Genomic DNA, 16275 nt, shown 5'->3' on the forward strand with positions numbered 1-16275 from the left:
AGAAGAAGAAGAAGAAGAAGAAGAAGAAGAAGAAGAAGAAGAAGAAGAAGAAGAAGAAGAAGAAGAAGAAGAAGAAGCATTCATATAGCACTTACTAGGTGTCAGGCACTGTGCTAAGTACTTTTACAAATATTTTATTTGACAGCAGACTATTTAGGCTAGAGATGTTTATAGAAGGATACACAGATACAGTTGTAAATAAGTAAAGAAAAATAATTGGGAGAGGGAGAGGATATAAAAAACTGGAGAAATGATGGAAAGCTCTGGGTACGAGGTCACTCTTGAGTTAAGCTTTGGAAAAGAAAGATTCTGTGAGTTGGAGTGAGGAAGAAGTGCATTCCAAGTAACTAGAGGCAAAGGATGGAATGTTGAGTCTAGGGCAGAGTTTGCCTACAATGTACCATGTGTCAAGGGGAATTTCCAGTTCTTTGATAACTTCTAAAGACCATTTACACAAAGTGACAACCACAAGTAGCACACACACACACACACACACACACAGACTTCCATATTTCTGCTTACTTTGGCATGATATTATGAGAGTTCTTGACTTCAAGTAAGAACATTTGGGTTCGAATCTCAGTTCAGGCACTTAATTGCTTTATGATTATGAGCCAAACACATAACTTCTCTCTGAGATTCATTTTCTTTATCTGTAAAATGGAAGTGATAATTTTGTGCTATTCAACTTGCCTGGTTGTTAAAAGGAAAGCATTTTTAAAATTTAAAGGATTATATAAATAGGAATTATCACTTTAACAGAATATAATCATATTTTAACCTACTCTTCCAATTTCTCAGGAACATGGCATCTTAGACATGGAACTGGAAGGGACCTCAGGGACCACCTGGTCCAACCTTCTCATTAATTTACATATAAGGATGCTGAGACCCAGGCTAGGGAAGTGAGTTGCCTGATGTCACAGAGGTAGTATCAAAGATGGAATTTGAACCCAGGTCCTCTGACTCCAGAGTCAGTGTTCTTCCTACTGTGCCAGGCTGATTCCTGGGTTTTTTAACTTACCATTATTGTTATAGCCACCCTATAATTCTTATCGATCAACCCATTGCCAGCACATATTTTTCACTGTATGTGAACCAAGTTGCCATCCTCTATTATCTTTTCATATAGAAAACTCCAGAAGAGAAGGTAGACAAGCAAAAGGAATGAAAAAGAATAAAAGATCTCAGGGCATGAACCAAATGAATTAACTGTCTCTTCTCTCTCCTATATCCCCCTCTCTTTCCCCTCTCCTCATCCTTCAGGAGTTACCTGTAGAAAAGTAATGTTAGAGTTAATAAAGTCTTTCATACACACTATCTCATTTGATCTTCTTAATGATCCTATAGGGCCTATGACTATGTTCACCTGACACAGTCAGTCTTCCATTTCTAGCTCTTCTTCTGACTTCCTTCATTTTGTTACTGTCCCTCATTTACCCCAGAAGTTTTCTCAAGGCATGTGATCTCTTCACCCTGGAACGTTCCTCTCTCTGGCTCCTTTCTGCCATTGGTGAGTTCTTCCAAAAAGCTCCATTTTAAGGAAGGCCTTGGGGTAGTTCTTTTTCTTTCCTGTCCTGGCACTGCTTCTAACTCTCTGGACTTTGCTACCATGCCCCCAAGGGGGTACCTCCCCTTCCCAACCTTTTTTTCATTTACCTTTTATGTGTTGTTTTTCGTGTTAGAACAGAAGCTCCATGAGGACAGGAGCTGTCTTTCTTTTTGCTTTGACTTATATCCCCAACCCAACTTTTAAAGTTCTAAAGCATCTTATCTATCTGGGAATCCAAAATCTTTCCATTAACTCTTGAGTTAATGAGTTCTTGAGCTAACTCTTCTTCAAAACTCTTGAGTTTTAACTCTATACTTTCTTTTGTTAAATGGTGATTTCTGATCTCTGCTCCCTGACTAACCTAATAGCTGCTCATATTTTAGGCAGCTTCTTTGTGGTCATAACCCAGTTCCTATGGAAGCCCTTGAAGCTGACCATACCTCTGTGGACAGAAGAGCTTAAGTGTCCTTGAAGGGAAATGAGCTTCATTAGAAGAAGCTATTTCTATTTCCTGCTTTTTCTCATTAGATCTGAGAGCTGAGGTTTCCCTTCCTGCATTCATCTACCCCTAGAAAGTTCTTTTTAGGCACAATACTCTAACACCCAAAAGTTTCTACATTCTTTAAAATAATAAAACCCAACCCTAACTTAATTTTGGAAGATTGTGGGAAATGTGGGGCCTCAGATCAAGCAATATTTCACATAATTTTGTTCAGTCACCCGTGGGAAGGCCTGAAAAGACTTAGAAGGAAAAATACGCCCTAGAAGTAGTGGAAATGATTTCTCTTTCTGTGTCTCTCTGTCTCCAGCTATCTTTTTGCTTTTCTGTATACCTCTCTCCCTCTGGGCTGTCTCTGTCTCTGTCTCATGGTCTCTGTCTGTGTCTGTCTCTCTTTCTCTCCCACATTTGTCTGTCTCAGTCAGTCTATCTGACTGCTTTGCCAGTCCTGAGGAAATTTGTTACTGAAGCATCTTGATTATCAATCATTTGACCTTAGATAACTATACTTCTAAGACATGTGAGATGAAATTTGCCAGACCAAAACCTTCCTTCATGAAAAACTGCATTGGGGAATGGGGAAGAGAGCTGGTCAGCGGCTCATGAGTCAGAATTAGTTTAATAAACTCAAACCAAATCCTATGAGATAATAGACCTTAAAAATCATACATTCTCTTTGTGAAAATAGTTATTATAAATCAATGTTTTCCTGCCTGTTCTTTTCCTAGCATTGCCCAGTTACAATAGAAGATATAAAAGAAGCCTATGACCATTCTCTGATCTCAAGAAAGGCAAAAATACTAGGAGACATTCCACAATTAGACAACAGTACATTTAGCATACATTCAAAATCATTTATTGCACACTTACTATGTAGAAGACACTGCTTTAAAGCCTTATGGAGTAGTAAGACAATTATGAGAAGCCTTTTTCTCAGAGACTTTATGAACTAGGGAGATAATTACATAAAGTAACTATAATAAAAGGCAATATGAACACCACAAGAGGTCATGGATCTTCAAGGAGTCTGAACAAGGTGTTACAGGAGTTTTGAAAAGGAAGATAACACCCTGGGCTGTGGCAATCTGAGATAACTCCATGGCAGGGGAAGCATCGATCTCAACCTGGAAGGACAGGTAGATTTCCATGTGACTGAGATGAGGGAGTGGTCATTCCAGTTGTAAAGACTGTTATGAACAAGGTACAGAGGAGGTAAAGTACAAAGCATATTCAGGGAAGTGTATGTGGTCCAGTTATCTGGAATGTAGGGTCTCTGTGTATATGTGTAACATGCCCTCAAATCTGGGTCTGTTTTCCCTTAACCTAAAGGGCATGTTACCTATGTAATGATGAATACAGAGTATTTTATACCTTTGCATCTCCCAAAGTACAGTGTGGACTGGTAGAGTCAGAGTAGGTTTCATTAAAGATATGGAAACTAAATGGGGCTTGGAAAATTTGGTAGAATTTAGATGGGACAGAGACAGAACATGCTAGCACAAGCTAAGGGACAAAGCCAAGAGAAACTGGAATAGATAGTGGGAAAACATAATTTGTGGGTAACATAAGCCCAGATCATAAGGAAATATGAAAGATGGGATTTGATACAGCATAGAAGAGGTTTGTAAGTTTATATATTTAGAACTTGGACCTTGGAGATATTCAAATCCAGGACTTCATTTTATAGATGAGACCCAAAGAGGTAAATGACTTAGCCAGGGTCATATAGTTAGTAATTGTCTGAGGTAGGAATTTACCTTGATTTTTCCACTCCATCCATTTTATTTTTATTTTTTGCTTTTTGGAGGGGGGAAGGTGGGGCAATTGGGGTTAAGTGACTTGCCCAAGGTCACACAGCTAGTTTTGTGTGTGTGTGTGTGTGTGTGTGTGTGTGTGTGTTAAGTGTCTGAGACTGGATTTGAACTCAGGTCCTCAGGACTCCAGAGCCGGTGCTCTATTCACTGAGCCACCTAGTCGCCTCTCCATCCATTTTATTAACTGCTTTCTTGAGCAAGGAAGTAATTAGATAAAAGCTGTATGTTAAAAAGATTGTGTTTCAACAGATTGTAAGATGTAGTGGACTAGAAAAGGGTGTGCTGGAGTCAGAGAATTAGTTAAATTTTCAGTGTCCAGCATTCATAACAGAAATAGGCAAATGCTACAGATCAAGGCTTGTTTATGGTTTTGTTGCTTGCCTAGATTTAAGAAAGCAATGGAGAAAAATATTAACATAATGCAGATTAAATGTTTGAGTGTGTTGTGGGTTTTCAGATCTAATTTTTAAACATTTACCAGCAGATTTCTGCCTTTAGTTAACATGATGGCATTTTGGTTAATATAGGACTTGATCTACATTGCCACCCCTTCTACTTGTGCTGATCACAATTCCCCAGGCCTTCTCATTCTGTTTGTCTCTCATCGTATTTCACCATAAGTCCTCCATAGGCAGGGCTCCTAAAATTTTTGAAAAAATGAATTACAAAGCTTTCACAGTTTTCTCATGGATTTGCATTAGAAAGTGCTTTATCTTCATTTCTGATGAAAGGGGCTCCTAACACTTTGGTTTTATGTATCTATGTCCAGTTCCACTCTCCTCACACTTCCAACCCATCTCTCTTAACTCTATCTAAACAAATATTGAACAAACTTAGGTAGGCCCTCTTTAAAAATTACTGCAATGAATCCTTCGTAAAGGGAAAAATACCTTCCACAAGATCTTTAATCACCTCCTGCTTTACATTAGCCTTAGACATGAAAAAAACTTTCATATACTATGTTAGTTCAAGAAGATGTCCCTTAACTGTGCCAGATTCATGTACGACCACGGAAAACTCATGCCATAATGTCCCATAAACAACCAGTTCTATGACCAAGAAATTCATCCAGGGAAAAAGCAATGAGGGTGGCCTGTCTTTGATTTTTTCTTTTTTAAATTGCTGGGATTTAATAACTAATAAATTATTCCAATGCAAGATTTAGGACACATCTATACTTATTATTTTCAAGGCCTAAGAAATATATTTGTCTCTAAAGCTTACCATTCAATAAAGACATTTTCCTAAGATATTCCAAATATTGCAAAGGGCCAGATAGGCCCAAGGTGGATACCACAAAGGTAGCTCCAGAGTGAACATAACAAGCGTTAAACTTACCTGAAGTTAAAACCAAACATTTTCTGAGGTCTGTGAGTTCAGAGGGCTTGTTTGTTTGGACTGACTTTAGCAACCCCCTTTTCTGTCTCTACTTCCTGGTTTTGATTATATCAAAGAGAGGCTCCTCCAGGGAGTCAAATTCCCATCCCCTGTCGTCCTCTGGGAGAGTGAGTTTCTCGTGAAGCTGCACAGTCTGGGAGAATTGTCCATTGTGTTGAGAGCAAAGAAATACCAGTGATATCCTCAAACAGATGTAAATAGTCCTTGCTGGGATTTCTAGCCCAAAACAGTGCTCAAAATGGTGCCACCAGTTTCAAGTACAGAATATTTTGAAGCTCATATCTTAATGATTTTCTTCCCATCTAACTTCTGGCAAATAAATAACATCTTTTTAAAAATTCCCTCAGCAAGTTATTTTCCATTATACCCACAATATTTCCATATATATGTATGTATGTATGTATATATATGTATGTATGTATGTATGTCTACCCCCATTAGAATGTAAACTCCTTGAGGGAAAGGGATTTAAAAAAAAATTCTTCATTTGTATTCCCTCCACTTAACACAGTGCCTATATTAATAAATGCTTGTTGATGGAGTGATGCTGTCTTTTATTTTATTTTACTTTATTTTATTTTTTGCTTTTTTGGAGGGCAATTGGGGTTAAGTAACTTGCCCAAGGTCACATGGCTAGTTGTGTGTGTGTGTGTGTGTGTGTGTGTGTGTGTGTGTTAAGTGTCTGAGGTCAGATCCGAACTCAGGTTCTCCTGACTCCAGGTCTGGTGCTCTACTCACTGTGCCACCTAGCTGCCCTGATGCTGTGTCTTTTAATACTTCAATGATTTAAAGATCCATGATTTTCTAAATGTGGATCCTCGCTCCACCAAATGCAGTTTGCAACTCATTGTCTGCAGTTGAACTTGAATGCAAATACTTTCTAGTTGGTAGGATAAGCCTGAGCTTGCCCTGTGTTTATATAGCCTTCCCAGGGTCATCTTTATGCAATGATGGGGTATTGAAGGCAAGACTCTTGTAGGTCTCTTCTCTAAAACAGCTTTCAGCTTGTGGAATCATAGCATTATGAAATCCAAGATTTAGAGTTTGAAGAGAATCTTAAGGCTATTAGTCCAACTTCTTCATTTTATAATTGAGGAAACTTGAGTCACAGAGAAGTTAAGTGGTTTGTCAAGGTCATAGAAGCAGTAAGTGGCAGAAAAAGAATTTAAATTTGGGTCCTCTGACTAAAAATTCAAAATTCATTCCACCATATTATGTTGCCACCCTCAACACTGTTATGCTTTAATTCTTTGTGTATTTCACTGCAAACACTAAAGAGCTAATACTGTGAGTTCATTGGCTCAGATGTCTTTACTTTGAATTGATAAACTCCTAGTTTATTTTCTATCCCATTTTCACATTGACTATCATGAAGAATAAAGTCCTATTTCCACTGATTGAACAGGTAGGAAAGAAGGAAAATTAATCATATAACTGCTATGCACTGAAAAATTACCACAATTTCTTTAAACCACTTTTACTTAGCAGATGACCTGAAGAAATGACAGGTTCTTAAAAAAAAATGAACAAACAAACAAACAAAACAATCCTACTCTTATTATGATTATAGAATTCAGCAAACAAATTAGGGCACCCGGAGCCTATGTCTAATCCTAGATTGAATTTTTAGCTGAAAAAACTTGAAGAAATCCTTCCATTTCTTTTTGTTCCTATTCCTATAGTCAAATGGAGATTTTTGATTTTCAGTCATGTCTGACTCTTTGTGATTCCATTTGTGACTCCATTTAAGGTTTTCTTGGCAGAGATACTGGAGTGGTTTGCCATTTCCTTCTGCAGCTCATTTTACTGATGAGGAAACTGAGACAAATGGGATTAAGTGATGTGCCCAGAGTCACACAGCTAGTAAGTGTCTGAGGCCAGATTTGAACTCACAAAGTTGAGTCTTCCTGACTTTCAGGCCTGACACTCTATCTACTGCACTGCCTAGCTGCAGCATGTGGAGGTATTATGCCTCTTTTGAGTCAGGATATATGGGGAGACTTAAATATTGTATAGAGAGCTTTAAATATTTTGGTTCAATTCAAAGACTCAACAATTGGAGGAGACCTTAAAATATTCTAATCTAATATACATTTCTTAAGGATGAAGAAACTGAGAGTGAAATTCATACTCAGGTGTATCTCTCCATTATGTCTTTAAATCTGTTTAAAAATATGGTTAAGTATTATTTAAAATGTCTTATTCTTATTAGAATACAAATTTATTTAGAAATTACTAGAAGCAATTTTTCTAAGTTAGTCTCTAGTCAGAGAGACTTTGATATTACAAAATAAGTGTAGTCAAGGACTAGTTTAGAATTGCTTTAAATATCTAAGTTCTGGAGTATGGAGGAAATTAACTCCTTTCCCCTAAAAAGTAAATTGGAAGGGGAACTTCAAATTGGGCAAAGGCAATCATGTGGGTTCACTATGAAACATGGCTAAACATCTCTGTTACAGTGGTCTCTCTCTTCTCTCTGCACAGAGGAGAAGATAAAGCAACTCTTGAGAGATATTCTGGTTAAGACATGCTATTTTTCCTTCTCCTTGGCAACAAAAGAGTGAAGGAAGCTACAGGAATAGGGACTTTCACTGCACGTTACCTCAGAACTAAGCCAAGAAATAGCTAAAAAGTTATTTTGATTTTGTTTTTACAGTGAATTAAGTGAGAAAGCAGAATTAAAGATAAATTTATTTGAAAATGCAAAGGAAGGTGGTATTCTAGATCACCAACAAGGTGGAGACCTAAAAATTTCCTCTGGTTTTCATAAATTTGCAAAACTCTTCAAAATAAGAATTAGTAAATGGACTGCAGTTCGGTCTATAGACCAAGGCAACAAGAAGTCTAATGAAGAAACAACCTGATGATTTAATAGTAGAAAAGGCTAACCCCCAACATGCTTCCCTTACTAGCTCCCATGATCTGATCCAGAAGAACAGTGGAATCCATGGATTTATGCTATTTGATCTATTTGGCAATTCCTTCACTGCTGTTGCTGCAGTCTCTGCCAGCACACCCTCCCTCTCAGCTCACCATTCTGAGGCAACAAGAAGTAGAATTTAAAATCTGCCTCCCACCCCCAACCTCTGTGTGAAGGAGGTAAGTGTAGGTATGAAAAAGAAAAAGCATCCTCTGCCTGAGGAAGCAGTGCTCTGTGCTCTAGCATCCAGAGAACTGAAGAACAGAGGGAGCTAGACCAAAGGGAGTGAGGCTGAAGGGCTACAATAGGTCTACAGGAAGGGGAACTGGACCAGCTTTGGCCACTTGGGCCTCCCAGACATCACTTAGGACAAAACTGAAGCCAGTGAAATGTGAATTGCCCATCATGAGAGGAGGCTGAGAAATCTTTGAGAACCAACCCCTAGGAAAATCACCATCAAAGTAGTGAAGAGGAGAATACAAGGAAAAAAAGACTAAAATTATCAAAGATCTCAAGAAGGGGGAAGAAACTCAAGTAAAGAGCTTGAACACAAGTAGATAAAATGGTGGACAATATTAATAACAAAGAGAAGATGTTCTTCAGATCATGTAAACAAGTCCAGATACTTATGAATAAATATTGTAAAACAAAGGAAAATGAACAAATATTTGATAAGGCAGAGGCTTCTGTGGATTCTCAAGAAAGCATGGAACCACAGCAAGATGCTCCCAAATAGTTTAATAAAGAAGAATGTTAAAACAGAATTTGTCTTGCACAGCAGAAATAATTGGCAGAAAAGGAAAAAAAAACCTTAAATCAATGTTGACAAAACTGACTTAAGAAACAAAAGAGAAAAATGGATTAGAAATACAAGTACACAGAAGTGAAGGACAATCTGGAAGAAGAGAAATAAAAAGCAATAATGTTAAAAGAAAATATGACCTCTATGGGAGTAAAACATGCAAATCTTGAAGATAAGATGTGAAGAATTATACAGCATAGTATTTACAGATTGTAATTCTCACAGAAGAACATGAAAAGTCAAAAAAAAACTGGAACAGCACAACTAACAAAACAATACAAGAAAGCTACCCAGAACTTCCAACCGTGGAAAACAGTACCAATCTAAAGAATTCAATGATTATTTCCTTTGTTAAAACTGTATCTTGTTCTGCTTCCCCTGACCACTACACCCCCTTCCAGTCAGTATAGTAAGTAAGTTGTAAGTAGACAGTAGAACAGAGCAATGTCAGGAAATAAGATTGCAAAGTGGAACCTGGAAGTCCCCTATGATGCTCCCCCCCACCCCCGCCAAATCCCCCAAAGATCAAAGGATCATCATTCACAAATTATATCATCTGCTAACCAAAATTCACATCCTGGTAATATGCCATCTAGATGCTGCAGTCAAGGGTCTTATCCTATGATGTATAAACTCCAGACAAATTTTAGACCTCCACAGTGACTAGTAGAACATAAAAAGATGCTAATAACTTTGATATGAAAACTTTAAAGTTTTATCAATAACTGAAATAACATGAATATATTAATGAGCCAACCCCAAAGTAGCACAGATTCCCTAAAAATAGTTACCTTAAAAAACCTATTAAAAAAAGAGACCCCAAGCACTTTTCCTTCTGTACAGGGTCCATGCTGTCTGATGCTTCTCTAATTCATGGTTATGTAAGTGACTCATCCTTTCCACATCCTCTTCCTCATGCTGCATTCCAACTTTCACCAACCCATTCCCCTCTTCCAATGCCATCTGTCTTTGTACCCCTTTCACCACTTATCTCTATACCCTCTGTGCCTAATTAAAGTGCAACTGCTGCCCTGTTTCCTGCTTCCAGTCATGATCTTTCCTGGCAAGTACCCAAAGAACCAGGTGTGCCTTGCCACCATTTCATAATTTCATAAATTGATCATCAATTCACCTCCAGAAAAAAATAGTACTACAGATTTTAAGACACATAGTGGTTAAATTTAATAATTCCAATAAAAACAATACATTCCTCAAGTGACCAGGAAAAAGAAATTCAAATATAAAGGAAAGGAAATTCAAAAACCACAAGACTATTCTGCATTCACAGAAACCACAAGAGAATAGAATAGGTTCCAAAAAGAAAAGGAGCTAATGATGCAACCCAAGATGTCATAACCTTCAAGCATGGGCCTGACTATTAAGAAGAAAAAAAGCAAATTTTTTAAAAAGCATTTGAATCATTCCTTTAAAGAATACCAGACCTCAATGAATTAATTGTCCTGTAAATACCCAGAAAAAAGAAATACTCAGTCTTTTAACTTTCTTTGAATAATTCTTATTGGCTCCTAGAGTTATTAATTTCACTTTAGTTCATTCTGATTTTTTAGGGAGTTCATTATTAAGGTTTCTGCACATCTGTTTATCTGTTGGTATTTTTTCTATATGTCTCTCTATAGCTCTCATTTCTTTGAAAACACCTTTTTATACACTTTTGCATCACTTCTTTGAGAAACTCCAGTTGTTCTTTTGGAGAAAATGCTTTTTTTTTGATGGTTTAATTATAGGTGTTGTTGAATTATTCTCATCTTTTAGATTTGGGTCTTGGTCATCACTAGCATGATAAAGTTCTTTAATTTTTTTTCATTCATTTTTATTGCTGAGACCTCATGAGCTGAGTTCTAAATTTCCCATACTCTGAAGATCAGATCAAGTTGAGGAACTTTCAGATCAAGTTGAGGAACTTTCCCTTGCCTCAGGGATCTTTCTTTAGCTTAGACTGTCTATTATTCTCAGAAATAAAACTAAGTTAGAACTCCTTTCAACTCATGCTTTTTCCTTCACCATAAACACAAAGTTTCTCCCCTTGGGGAAACAAATCTTTGCAGAAATTTCTCTGATAAAGGTCTCTCTCTCTCTTTATGTATATGTATACATATACATACATATGCATATGTGTATAAATGTATGTGTATATATGGATATACACATATGCATACATATTTGTGTATATGTATACAGAGACAGAGAAACAGAGAAAAAAGAGAGAGCTACCTATAGATATAGTTATATATACATATACATACATAGACACATTTAAATATATATGTATACTTATGCATGTGAGAGAGGGAGAAAGGGAGACAGAGACAGAGACAGAGAGAGAAAGAGACAGAGACAGAGAGAGAGAGAGACAGAGAGACAAAGAGAGAGAGAGAGAGACAGAGAGAATTGATTTAAATATAAGAAAAAGAGTCATTCTACCATTGATAAATGTTTTAAGGATATGAAAAGGCAATTCCCAAGGAAAGAAACTTGGGCTACCTATAGCAAAATGAAAAAAAAATTTCCAAATAACTACTAATTAGAAATATTGGTAGAAAAATTAAAGCAATTTTGAGCCTTTACCTCATACCTACTAGATTAGCAAAGCTGACAAAAAAGGGAAAATGGCAAATGTTGGAGAAGTTCTAGGAAAAGGGGGAAATTGGTGTACTCTTGGTGGATCTATGAATGGATGCAAGCATTTTGGAAAGCAATTTGGAATTATACTCAAAAGTTCCTAAATAGCTATACCACTGCTTGGTTTATGCCTAAAAGAGATTAAAGAAATAGGCAAAGGTACTATATGTAAAAAAATATTTGTAGCAGCTCTATTTTGAGGTAGAAAAAAATAGAAACTGAAGGGGTGAAACAAATTGGGAAATGACAACAAATTTGGTTATGTTAATATTCTAGAATGCTATTGTAGTGTAAGAAATGAGGAAACATATAATTTCAAAAAGACTTTGAAAGACATACATGATTAGAAGCAGAATTAAGAAAGCAAAACAAGCAGAACAATTTGTATTGTAACATTAATTTTATAAAAAAGGTCAATTTTGAAGGCACAAATAAATGAAGAATGAAATGAGCAGAACCAGAATAATTTATACAACAATCAGAAACATTGTAAAGACAAGTAACTTGGAAATTTATAAGAATTATGATCAATGAAATGCCATCCATGATTGCAGAAGACCAATGATGAAATATTCTATGCCCCACTTTACAGATAAGTAATGGATTTAGGGACTAAAATAAGACACACACAACCACACAAACATATGCACATACTTGTATACAATCAGTGAGGAAATTTCTTTTGCTTGACTATGCATATTTGTTACAAGAAATTTATTTATTTTTCTTTTTTCCCCATTGAGGTAGTGCAGTTGCGGGGTTGAAAGAGAGAAAATAGATGTATTGCCCTTTTTAAAAAAAAAACACAAAAATAAAAACAGCAATCAGTTCACTGAACACAAACAAAAGATAGAACGAAGTAGAAACTGAACAATATAATCCTAAATAAAATGTATATCAAAAAACAGATCATAGGAACAATGAATGTGAAGTAAAATAATAATTACAAAACATCATGCCAAAATTTCTGGGATGAAACTAAAGGAGTCCTAAGCGTGAAAATTTTATTTCTAAAAGCATACATGAACAAAATAGAAAAGGAAAGATTAATGAATTGAATATGGATTTTGAAATTAGAAAAAAACACTTAAATGAGTACAAAAGAAGACATCAAAGGAGAAATAAACTAGAAAAAATTTTAAACCATAGAAATGATAAATGAAACTAATGACCTTCTTTTTTAATAAAATTGAAAGCATTTAGCTAATCTGACTAAAAGACAGAAAGTTGAATCATAAAACAGCAAATAAGCAAGTCAAAATCACAACAAAACCAGAAGAAATTTTTAAAAATTATCCGACATACCATGATATGCTAACAAATGCAAGAACATAAGGACACACACATATGCATACATACATACATATGCATACACATATAAGCACACACATATATACATACATACACACACACACAAATACAGGAATGTCCTCAAAAATGTAAGTACTCAAACTAACAGGGAACCAAAAAGAGATTTTGAATAAATCAGTCTCAAAAAGAGAAATAGAGCCAGCTGTGTAGGAACTACAAAGGGAAGAAAACAAAACTCCTGCTCCTGATGGATTCACAAGCGCACTCCATTAAGCTTTTAAAGTACAATTAGGCTCAATGCTACACACTAATTATTTTTAAAAATAAGAAAAGAAAGTATCCTAACAAATTCCTTTTGTAAGACAAACGTAATCTTAACACCTACATCAGAGAAGTATAAAGCATGGAAGGAGCTCTATAAACCAATATAATTAATGGATATTGGTATCTAGGAGGCTCACTGGATAAAGTGCTGGTTCTAGAGACAGGAAGACCTGAGTTCAAAAGTGACCCCAGACATTTACTATCTTTGACCCTGGGCAAGTCACTTAACCTCTGTTTGCCTTAATCTGCTAGAGAAGGAAATGGCAACTCACCCCAATATCTTTGCCAAGAAAACCTCATGGACAATCATTGGCATGCTGTGATGCACAAGGTCATGAAGAGTTGGACATGACTGAACAGTGACAGATATTGATTCAAAACAGATTTCCATCCAAGAAATCATTCATTGTGATGCAGTTAGATTTATGTCAGGGATGTAAGAATGTTTCAACATTAGACCCTGATGGACTCAGAGTCCTCTGAACCAGACCTACTTCCAGCTAATCCCCCACAGCTATTACCAAGGTGAAAAATGTGGAGAAGGGATCCACTTTCCCTGTCACCACTAGTAATAATTGCTAAAAACTGCCACCAGTAGGTAGATAGGAACAAGAACCCAGGAAGTAGCAACACTCTCCAGACTCTCCTAGACCTGATTTCAGCTCAGCACTCACAATCATCATTTTGGGAATCAAGTCTGGTAGAGAAGCCAGGCATCCCCACCAAGGCCACTTACAGGCAGGCAAGCCAGCCTCAAAGCATAAAGCCTCCCTGAAGCAGAAACAAGAGTGTTTGTATGTGCCAGGCAAATCAAATCACCATCATCATTTTGACCATCATTTCTTCATAGAACCCAAAGGAGATATCCTAGAACCATGGATCTAAAAACTTTGGGAAAAGCAATGCTTCCAGCCCCACACTCCCATCCATTCTCCCCAGGAGCAATTCCTGTGGAGGTGCAACCTGGCATCTCTTGTTGAAGGTTCTACAGTCCCAGCCACTGAAAGTTCCAGGCAATGAGTCAGTCAGTCAGTCATTAAACACCCATTATATGCCAGAAAATTTGCTAAATTCTGGGGATACAAATAAAAATACAAAAAAAAGTCAAGGAGTTTACAATCTAATAAGGGAATACAACACTCAAAATGAAACTGAAAAAGGGTGGGGGAGAAGAAGGTAACTGGGGCACAGGCATTATAGAAAAGTACAAAGAATTCCAAGAGTGCAGCCAAGTGAGAAGAGAAGAGATAACCTGTGCCCCTTCCTTAAACAGAAGTTTTGGAGGTCATGGCTCTGCTCTCCAAATCAGAGCAGCTAAGGGTACTGATGAGATCTGAATACCAAATCTGATTAGATCTTGCAGGATAATGAGATTTCCTAATGATGATATTCTTGGGGCAGATGGCAAAGTTCAAAACAATCAAAAAGAGTGCTGCCAGGTAAGAAATGAAGACCAAGAAAAGAAAGTTCTTGCCACCAAAGTCCTTGGCGCTGTCACATGGTTCAACATCAAAATATGGTATGATTTTTAGAGATGGAAATAACATTAAAGAGTCTAAGAAAAAAGCAATCTGAGTAAAATTCTCTCTACTCAGATGTAAAAGATATTGTGGAGGCAGAAAGGCAAGATTTGGCAAACAATTCAGTATGTGGGTTGAAGGAAAGTGAGAAGCTGAGAATAACACTAAAGGAACAAACCTGAGAGACAAGAAAATCATAGTGCCTTCAATAGAAATAGGAAAGTTTGGAAGAGAAGTGGGTTGGGAGGGGGAGGGGAGGGAATAAATGAGTTCTGGTTTCAAACATGTTGAATTTGAGATGTTTCTGAGATATCCAGTTTGAAATACCCAAGAGACAATATGTGATATGGGACTGAAGTTCAGAGGAGAGAATGGGGCTAGATGTGTGTGTGTGTGTGTGTGTGTGTGTGCACGTGTGATCTGTGTGGAGATAATAGTCAAACCCACAGAAGGTAATAATGCCATCAAGAAAGAAAGAAGAGAAAACCAGGACAGAGTCTCAAGGAGCACTTAAAAGTTCAAATCATAGATTTGTAACTAGAAGGGACTGTAGTGGTATCTAGTCCAACCAGCTGATTTTATATATGAGGAAACTGAGATTCTGACTAAGGATTAAGAAACAATCATTCGATTTAGCAATTAAGAGATTATTAGTAACTTTAGTGGGAAGTTTCGGTTGAGTGATGAAGCCAGAAAATAAGTTACAGGGGAGTGAAGAGAGGAAGTGTATGGAAGAAAGGAAATAAGCAGCTAGATGGAGTAATGGTTTCTCTGGATATAGTCAGGAAAACCTGAGTTCAAATCCAGGGCATTTTCTTCTGTCTCTTAGAGTCCTACTTATCATTATAATTATATTAGTTTTTTTTTTAATTTGGGGGTGTATAGTTATGCTTTCCCTTTACAATGTTGTAGTTACTGTGTTCATTGTCCCAGCTCTGATTACTTCACTCTGTATTAGTTCATATAGATTTTTTTCATGCTTTTTTGTATTCATCACACACATCTTTTCCTATAGTACAGTAATATTCCATTACATTCATGTACTACAATTTGTTTGACCATTTGCCAGTTGATGGATATCTACATTGTTTCTAATTCTTAGCTAACATAAAAAAAATACTACTCTTAATATTCTGGTATATATATGGACTTCCTTCTTATCAATGACTTCCTTGAAGTATAAACCCAATAATTGAGTCTCTGGTTCACCTATCTTTCCATAACTCCTTCGACATCGACTGTTTCCATCTTTTTGTCCTTTCTACCAATTTTTTCAGGATATGAAGTGAGACCTCACTGTTATTTTGATTTACATTTCTCTTATTATTAGTAATTTGAAGCATTCTTTCATGTGGTTGTAACTACTTTTGAATTCTTTTGACTACTGTTTGTTCATAATCTTTTGACTATCTATTGGGGAATGGCTATTAGTGAATATGTATGAAATTTATATATCTTAGATATTAAACTCTAATCAGAGATTTATGATTTGAAG

Source organism: Petaurus breviceps, unplaced genomic scaffold (genome assembly GCF_028583685.1).
Source record: "Petaurus breviceps papuanus isolate PSGF00001 unplaced genomic scaffold, PetGlider_PUasm1.0 582, whole genome shotgun sequence".
In the NCBI taxonomy this organism is placed as follows: domain Eukaryota; kingdom Metazoa; phylum Chordata; class Mammalia; order Diprotodontia; family Petauridae; genus Petaurus; species Petaurus breviceps.